This window comes from Brachycentrus maculatus, unplaced genomic scaffold (genome assembly GCF_059751285.1).
Source record: "Brachycentrus maculatus isolate JH-2025_06_01 unplaced genomic scaffold, ASM5975128v1 h1tg001774l, whole genome shotgun sequence".
Classification (NCBI taxonomy): domain Eukaryota; kingdom Metazoa; phylum Arthropoda; class Insecta; order Trichoptera; family Brachycentridae; genus Brachycentrus; species Brachycentrus maculatus.
Genome location: NW_028282370.1, coordinates 1 through 10,000, shown reverse-complemented (window position 1 = coordinate 10,000; position 10,000 = coordinate 1). Strand labels below are relative to the sequence as shown.

The 10,000-nt window shown below is 46.7% G+C and overlaps 1 pseudogene; it reads left to right on the top strand.

The window, feature by feature from the left end:
* Positions 1-8,758: 8,758 nt before the first annotated feature.
* Positions 8,759-10,000, top strand: LOC148298642 (small subunit ribosomal RNA; annotated as a pseudogene; the record flags this gene model as incomplete).

Sequence of the window (10,000 nt, the reverse complement as noted above, 5' to 3'; positions counted from 1 at the left end):
CCGGATCGAGCTCGCGACGCGGTCAAGCGGCCGCGCGTACCCCACACTGCGCGGGTACTACGAGTGGGAGTTAATATATAATATTATACGAGGAGTTATTAATACATAATATAACACAAGGAAGGGTGAACGGCGGGAGTAGCTATGATCAGCTTAAGGTTGCCAAATGCCTCGCCGTCTGACATTAATTCGACCCTCTCGATGGCTCGTCGGGAATGGCCCGGATCGAGCTCGCGACGCGGTCAAGCGGCCGCGCGTACCCCACACTGCGCGGGTACTACGAGTGGGAGTTAATATATAATATTATACGAGGAGTTATTAATACATAATATAACACAAGGAAGGGTGAACGGCGGGAGTAGCTATGATCAGCTTAAGGTTGCCAAATGCCTCGCCGTCTGACATTAATTCGACCCTCTCGATGGCTCGTCGGGAATGGCCCGGATCGAGCTCGCGACGCGGTCAAGCGGCCGCGCGTACCCCACACTGCGCGGGTACTACGAGTGGGAGTTAATATATAATATTATACGAGGAGTTATTAATACATAATATAACACAAGGAAGGGTGAACGGCGGGAGTAGCTATGATCAGCTTAAGGTTGCCAAATGCCTCGCCGTCTGACATTAATTCGACCCTCTCGATGGCTCGTCGGGAATGGCCCGGATCGAGCTCGCGACGCGGTCAAGCGGCCGCGCGTACCCCACACTGCGCGGGTACTACGAGTGGGAGTTAATATATAATATTATACGAGGATATTAATACATAATATAACACAAGGAAGGGTGAACGGCGGGAGTAGCTATGATCAGCTTAAGGTTGCCAAATGCCTCGCCGTCTGACATTAATTCGACCCTCTCGATGGCTCGTCGGGAATGGCCCGGATCGAGCTCGCGACGCGGTCAAGCGGCCGCGCGTACCCCACACTGCGCGGGTACTACGAGTGGGAGTTAATATATAATATTATACGAGGAGTTATTAATACATAATATAACACAAGGAAGGGTGAACGGCGGGAGTAGCTATGATCAGCTTAAGGTTGCCAAATGCCTCGCCGTCTGACATTAATTCGACCCTCTCGATGGCTCGTCGGGAATGGCCCGGATCGAGCTCGCGACGCGGTCAAGCGGCCGCGCGTACCCCACACTGCGCGGGTACTACGAGTGGGAGTTAATATATAATATTATACGAGGAGTTATTAATACATAATATAACACAAGGAAGGGTGAACGGCGGGAGTAGCTATGATCAGCTTAAGGTTGCCAAATGCCTCGCCGTCTGACATTAATTCGACCCTCTCGATGGCTCGTCGGACAAGGCCCGGATCGAGCTCTGAACGCGGTCAAGCGACGCCGACGCGCGGCAATCGCGAGTACCCTACGCTGCGCGAGTACTACGAGTCGGAGTGTTTGTTCGTTTAGATAATGTATATATATATATATATATATATATATATATATATATATATATATATATATATATATATATATATATATATATATATATAAAATATTATATAAGGAGGGGTGAACGGCGGGAGTAGCTATGAACGGCTTAATGCCTCGCCGTCTGACATTCGTCGGGGAGTACGAGTGATTGTTTATTCATGTGAGAGATAACAGAGAGTCGGAGTGATGGATTATTTACAATAGATAATATTATTAATTGAATAAATCAATTAATCAATATAAGGTTATTAATGAGAAGGGTGAACGGCGGGAGTAGCTAAGATCGGCCTAAGGTTGCCGAATGCCTCGCCGTCTGACATTAATTCGACCCTCTCGATGGCTCGTCGGGAATGGCCCGGATCGAGCTCGCGACGCGGTCAAGCGGCCGCGCGTACCCCACACTGCGCGGGTACTACGAGTGGGAGTTAATATATAATATTATACGAGGAGTTATTAATACATAATATAACACAAGGAAGGGTGAACGGCGGGAGTAGCTATGATCAGCTTAAGGTTGCCAAATGCCTCGCCGTCTGACATTAATTCGACCCTCTCGATGGCTCGTCGGGAATGGCCCGGATCGAGCTCGCGACGCGGTCAAGCGGCCGCGCGTACCCCACACTGCGCGGGTACTACGAGTGGGAGTTAATATATAATATTATACGAGGAGTTATTAATACATAATATAACACAAGGAAGGGTGAACGGCGGGAGTAGCTATGATCAGCTTAAGGTTGCCAAATGCCTCGCCGTCTGACATTAATTCGACCCTCTCGATGGCTCGTCGGGAATGGCCCGGATCGAGCTCGCGACGCGGTCAAGCGGCCGCGCGTACCCCACACTGCGCGGGTACTACGAGTGGGAGTTAATATATAATATTATACGAGGATATTAATACATAATATAACACAAGGAAGGGTGAACGGCGGGAGTAGCTATGATCAGCTTAAGGTTGCCAAATGCCTCGCCGTCTGACATTAATTCGACCCTCTCGATGGCTCGTCGGGAATGGCCCGGATCGAGCTCGCGACGCGGTCAAGCGGCCGCGCGTACCCCACACTGCGCGGGTACTACGAGTGGGAGTTAATATATAATATTATACGAGGATATTAATACATAATATAACACAAGGAAGGGTGAACGGCGGGAGTAGCTATGATCAGCTTAAGGTTGCCAAATGCCTCGCCGTCTGACATTAATTCGACCCTCTCGATGGCTCGTCGGGAATGGCCCGGATCGAGCTCGCGACGCGGTCAAGCGGCCGCGCGTACCCCACACTGCGCGGGTACTACGAGTGGGAGTTAATATATAATATTATACGAGGAGTTATTAATACATAATATAACACAAGGAAGGGTGAACGGCGGGAGTAGCTATGATCAGCTTAAGGTTGCCAAATGCCTCGCCGTCTGACATTAATTCGACCCTCTCGATGGCTCGTCGGACAAGGCCCGGATCGAGCTCTGAACGCGGTCAAGCGACGCCGACGCGCGGCAATCGCGAGTACCCTACGCTGCGCGAGTACTACGAGTCGGAGTGTTTGTTCGTTTAGATAATGTATATATATATATATATATATATATATATATATATATATATATATATATATATATATATATAAAATATTATATAAGGAGGGGTGAACGGCGGGAGTAGCTATGAACGGCTTAATGCCTCGCCGTCTGACATTCGTCGGGGAGTACGAGTGATTGTTTATTCATGTGAGAGATAACAGAGAGTCGGAGTGATGGATTATTTACAATAGATAATATTATTAATTGAATAAATTAATTAATCAATATAAGGTTATTAATGAGAAGGGTGAACGGCGGGAGTAGCTAAGATCGGCCTAAGGTTGCCGAATGCCTCGCCGTCTGACATTAATTCGACCCTCTCGATGGCTCGTCGGGAATGGCCCGGATCGAGCTCGCGACGCGGTCAAGCGGCCGCGCGTACCCCACACTGCGCGGGTACTACGAGTGGGAGTTAATATATAATATTATACGAGGAGTTATTAATACATAATATAACACAAGGAAGGGTGAACGGCGGGAGTAGCTATGATCAGCTTAAGGTTGCCAAATGCCTCGCCGTCTGACATTAATTCGACCCTCTCGATGGCTCGTCGGGAATGGCCCGGATCGAGCTCGCGACGCGGTCAAGCGGCCGCGCGTACCCCACACTGCGCGGGTACTACGAGTGGGAGTTAATATATAATATTATACGAGGATATTAATACATAATATAACACAAGGAAGGGTGAACGGCGGGAGTAGCTATGATCAGCTTAAGGTTGCCAAATGCCTCGCCGTCTGACATTAATTCGACCCTCTCGATGGCTCGTCGGGAATGGCCCGGATCGAGCTCGCGACGCGGTCAAGCGGCCGCGCGTACCCCACACTGCGCGGGTACTACGAGTGGGAGTTAATATATAATATTATACGAGGAGTTATTAATACATAATATAACACAAAGAAGGGTGAACGGCGGGAGTAGCTATGATCAGCTTAAGGTTGCCAAATGCCTCGCCGTCTGACATTAATTCGACCCTCTCGATGGCACGTCGGACAAGGCCCGGATCGAGCTCTGAACGCGGTCAAGCGACGCCGACGCGCGGCAATCGCGAGTACCCTACGCTGCGCGAGTACTACGAGTCGGAGTGTTTGTTCGTTTAGATAATGTATATATATATATATATATATATATATATATATATATATATATATATATATATATATATATATATATATATATATATATATATATATATATAAAATATTATATAAGGAGGGGTGAACGGCGGGAGTAGCTATGAACGGCTTAATGCCTCGCCGTCTGACATTCGTCGGGGAGTACGAGTGATTGTTTATTCATGTGAGAGATAACAGAGAGTCGGAGTGATGGATTATTTACAATAGATAATATTATTAATTGAATAAATTAATTAATCAATATAAGGTTATTAATGAGAAGGGTGAACGGCGGGAGTAGCTAAGATCGGCCTAAGGTTGCCGAATGCCTCGCCGTCTGACATTAATTCGACCCTCTCGATGGCTCGTCGGGAATGGCCCGGATCGAGCTCGCGACGCGGTCAAGCGGCCGCGCGTACCCCACACTGCGCGGGTACTACGAGTGGGAGTTAATATATAATATTATACGAGGAGTTATTAATACATAATATAACACAAGGAAGGGTGAACGGCGGGAGTAGCTATGATCAGCTTAAGGTTGCCAAATGCCTCGCCGTCTGACATTAATTCGACCCTCTCGATGGCTCGTCGGGAATGGCCCGGATCGAGCTCGCGACGCGGTCAAGCGGCCGCGCGTACCCCACACTGCGCGGGTACTACGAGTGGGAGTTAATATATAATATTATACGAGGATATTAATACATAATATAACACAAGGAAGGGTGAACGGCGGGAGTAGCTATGATCAGCTTAAGGTTGCCAAATGCCTCGCCGTCTGACATTAATTCGACCCTCTCGATGGCTCGTCGGGAATGGCCCGGATCGAGCTCGCGACGCGGTCAAGCGGCCGCGCGTACCCCACACTGCGCGGGTACTACGAGTGGGAGTTAATATATAATATTATACGAGGAGTTATTAATACATAATATAACACAAAGAAGGGTGAACGGCGGGAGTAGCTATGATCAGCTTAAGGTTGCCAAATGCCTCGCCGTCTGACATTAATTCGACCCTCTCGATGGCACGTCGGACAAGGCCCGGATCGAGCTCTGAACGCGGTCAAGCGACGCCGACGCGCGGCAATCGCGAGTACCCTACGCTGCGCGAGTACTACGAGTCGGAGTGTTTGTTCGTTTAGATAATGTATATATATATATATATATATATATATATATATATATATATATATATATATATATATATATATATATATATATATATATATATATAAAATATTATATAAGGAGGGGTGAACGGCGGGAGTAGCTATGAACGGCTTAATGCCTCGCCGTCTGACATTCGTCGGGGAGTACGAGTGATTGTTTATTCATGTGAGAGATAACAGAGAGTCGGAGTGATGGATTATTTACAATAGATAATATTATTAATTGAATAAATTAATTAATCAATATAAGGTTATTAATGAGAAGGGTGAACCGCGGGAGTAGCTATGATCGGCCTAAGGTTGCCGAATGCCTCGCCGTCTGACATTAATTCGACCCTCTCGATGGCTCGTCGGGAATGGCCCGGATCGAGCTCGCGACGCGGTCAAGCGGCCGCGCGTACCCCACACTGCGCGGGTACTACGAGTGGGAGTTAATATATAATATTATACGAGGATATTAATACATAATATAACACAAGGAAGGGTGAACGGCGGGAGTAGCTATGATCAGCTTAAGGTTGCCAAATGCCTCGCCGTCTGACATTAATTCGACCCTCTCGATGGCTCGTCGGGAATGGCCCGGATCGAGCTCGCGACGCGGTCAAGCGGCCGCGCGTACCCCACACTGCGCGGGTACTACGAGTGGGAGTTAATATATAATATTATACGAGGAGTTATTAATACATAATATAACACAAAGAAGGGTGAACGGCGGGAGTAGCTATGATCAGCTTAAGGTTGCCAAATGCCTCGCCGTCTGACATTAATTCGACCCTCTCGATGGCACGTCGGACAAGGCCCGGATCGAGCTCTGAACGCGGTCAAGCGACGCCGACGCGCGGCAATCGCGAGTACCCTACGCTGCGCGAGTACTACGAGTCGGAGTGTTTGTTCGTTTAGATAATGTATATATATATATATATATATATATATATATATATATATATATATATATATATATATATATATATATATATATATATATATAATATTATATAAGGAGGGGTGAACGGCGGGAGTAGCTATGAACGGCTTAATGCCTCGCCGTCTGACATTCGTCGGGGAGTACGAGTGATTGTTTATTCATGTGAGAGATAACAGAGAGTCGGAGTGATGGATTATTTACAATAGATAATATTATTAATTGAATAAATTAATTAATCAATATAAGGTTATTAATGAGAAGGGTGAACCGCGGGAGTAGCTATGATCGGCCTAAGGTTGCCGAATGCCTCGCCGTCTGACATTAATTCGACCCTCTCGATGGCTCGTCGGGAATGGCCCGGATCGAGCTCGCGACGCGGTCAAGCGGCCGCGCGTACCCCACACTGCGCGGGTACTACGAGTGGGAGTTAATATATAATATTATACGAGGAGTTATTAATATATAATATAACACAAGGAAGGGTGAACGGCGGGAGTAGCTATGATCAGCTTAAGGTTGCCAAATGCCTCGCCGTCTGACATTAATTCGACCCTCTCGATGGCTCGTCGGGAATGGCCCGGATCGAGCTCGTGACGCGGTCAAGCGGCCGCGCGTACCCCACACTGCGCGGGTACTACGAGTGGGAGTTAATATATAATATTATACGAGGAGTTATTAATACATAATATAACACAAGGAAGGGTGAACGGCGGGAGTAGCTATGATCAGCTTAAGGTTGCCAAATGCCTCGCCGTCTGACATTAATTCGACCCTCTCGATGGCTCGTCGGACAAGGCCCGGATCGAGCTCTGAACGCGGTCAAGCGACGCCGACGCGCGGCAATCGCGAATATATATATATATATATATATATATATATATATATATATATATATATATATATATATATATATATTATGATGAAGATGGAGAGGAAGAAGAAGTAGAAGAAAAGTAGTAGAAGAAGAAGAAGAAGAATAATAATAATAATGATAACAAAACTAATAATCATAATAGTTATGATAATACTGATAACAATGATTATAATAATAAGAAGAAGAAGAAGAAGAAGAAGAAGAGGAAGAAGAAGAAGAAGAAGAATAGTTATCATAATAATAGTAGTAATAGTAATAATAATAATAATAATTTCGTAAGATGAAGAAAAAGAAGAAGAAGAAGAACAAGAGCAAGAAGAAGAAGAGGAAGAAGAGGAAGTCGAAGAAGAGGTATAGGACCACGAAGAATAGAAGAAGAAGAAGAAGAAGAAGAAGTAGGAGAAAAGTAGAAGAAGAAGAAGAAGAATAATAATAATAATAATAACAAAACTAATAATCATAATAGTTATGACAATACTGAATAATAAGAGGAAGAAGAAGAAGAAGAAGAAGAAGAAGAAGGAGAAGAAGAAGAAGAAGAGTTATCATAACAATAGTAGTAATAGTTAAAATAATAATAATTTCGTAAGAAGAAGAAAAAGAAGAAGAAGAAGAAGAAGAACAAGAGCAAGAAGAAGAAGAGGAAGAAGAGGAAGTCGAAGAAGAATAGAATAGAATAGAAGAAGAAGACGATTAAGACGAAAAGTAGACGACGAAGAATAGAAGAAGAAGAAGAAGAAGAAGAAGAAGGATAATAATAATAATAATAATAATAATAATAATAATAATAATAACAAAACTAATAATCATGATAGTTACGATAATAATGATAACAATGATTATAATGATAAGGAGAAGGAGAAGAAGAAGAAGAGGATGAATACTTTTTAAAAAAATATATATATCTGCGTGTACACGCATCGACGTGTAAAAAATATGTATATATATTCGTAACGTGTATCCGCTATCGAAACGAAAATCGTGTAGAGAGAAGTGAAAAAAATTATGCGCGCCGACCATCTGGACTCGATCACTCGCCGTACCCCGCGCGGGAGTTACGCTAAGCCCGAATCCGCGCACCCGCCTCGGTCTAGTCGCTCTCGGGGCCGGGGCCGGCGAGACCGGGCCGCCGCGGTACTGTATGCGCGTCCGTAGTGGCGCGCTGATTTGCACAGCGTTCGCAAACCGCGGCGGCCCATCTGTCGGTCGCGTCGGCGGTACATTTGCGAAACTCGACGCGGCGTTCGCCTTCTGGCTTCGCCGGCGCCCGTGTCTCATCTCTGGAGTTCCGCGCGAGTAGAACTTGACCAAGAAATGAAAAAGAGTACGGTCGGAGGAGGTAACTCCCCGGCCACACCGTTGCCTCACGGCTCACGGCGTACGCGTTTTACGAATGGGAATTCATAATTTAGGCGACGACGACGCACTCCGTGTGATCGATCCCCGCCTGCTCTCCCCGCTCGGCTCTTCGAGCAAGAGAACCACCGCAGCGGCAAGGCAGAGTAACAACAATACACATGCCCGATAATGAGCAAATTGTTCTTTTATCGACGGAGTGTGAGTGTCACAGAGCGTGGCGCGGCGGGTGACTCCGCCGCGCGCGAACACGCCGTGTCCGAGCAGTGTCTCTCGGTTACGCAGCTAACCCGAAGAACAGCTCCCTGGTTGATCCTGCCAGTAATCATATGCTTGTCTCAAAGACTAAGCCATGCAAGTCTCAGTAAAAGCCGAATTAAGGTGAAACCGCGAATGGCTCAATATATCAGTTTTGGTTCCTTAGATCGTACACGGTTACTTGGATAACTGTGGCAATTCTAGAGCTAATACATGCAAACGAGGTCCTGACCGGCAACGGGAGGGATGCTTTTATTAGATCAAAAACCAATCGGCGGCGGGGTTCGCGCCCCGTCCGTCGCCATTCGAGATGACTCTAGATAACTTTGAGCTGATCGCACGGTCTAGCACCGGCGACGCATCTTTCAAATGTCTGCCTTATCAACTGTCGATGGTAGTTTATGCGACTACCATGGTTGTCACGGGTAACGGGGAATCAGGGTTCGATTCCGGAGAGGGAGCCTGAGAAACGGCTACCACATCCACGGAAGGCAGCAGGCGCGCAAATTACCCACTCCCGGCACGGGGAGGTAGTGACGAAAAATAACGATACGGGACTCGTCCGAGGCCTCGTGATCGGAATGATTACACTTTAAATCCTTTAACGAGGATCCATTGGAGGGCAAGTCTGGTGCCAGCAGCCGCGGTAATTCCAGCTCCAATAGCATATACTAAAGTTGTTGCGGTTAAAAAGCTCGTAGTTGAAATTGTGTCCTGCGGTGTCGGTCTACCGAATGCGGTACGACAGGCACGTCTGCGGGGCTTCTCGCCGGTGCGTCCACCGCCGGTGTGTCGCGGTCGTCCTCACGGTCGGCCGCGCGCCGAGGCGGGCCGTCGCGGCTGTTTACTTTGAACAAATTAGAGTGCTCAAAGCGGGCTAACACTTGCCTGAATATTGTACGCATGGAATAATAGAATAGGACCTCGGTTCTGTTTTGTTGGCTTTCTGATACCAGAGGTAATGATTAATAGGGACAACTGGGGGCATTCGTATTGCGACGTTAGAGGTGAAATTCTTGGATCGTCGCAAGACGGACTAAAGCGAAAGCATTTGCCAAAGGTGTTTTCATTAATCAAGAACGAAAGTTAGAGGTTCGAAGGCGATTAGATACCGCTGTAGTTCTAACCATAAATGATGCCAGCCAGCGATCCGCCGAAGTTTCATAATTTTAACCCGGTGGGCAGCTCCCGGGAAACCAAAGCTTTCGGGCTCCGGGGGGAGTATGGTTGCAAAGCTGAAACTTAAAGGAATTGACGGAAGGGCACCACCAGGAGTGGAGCCTGCG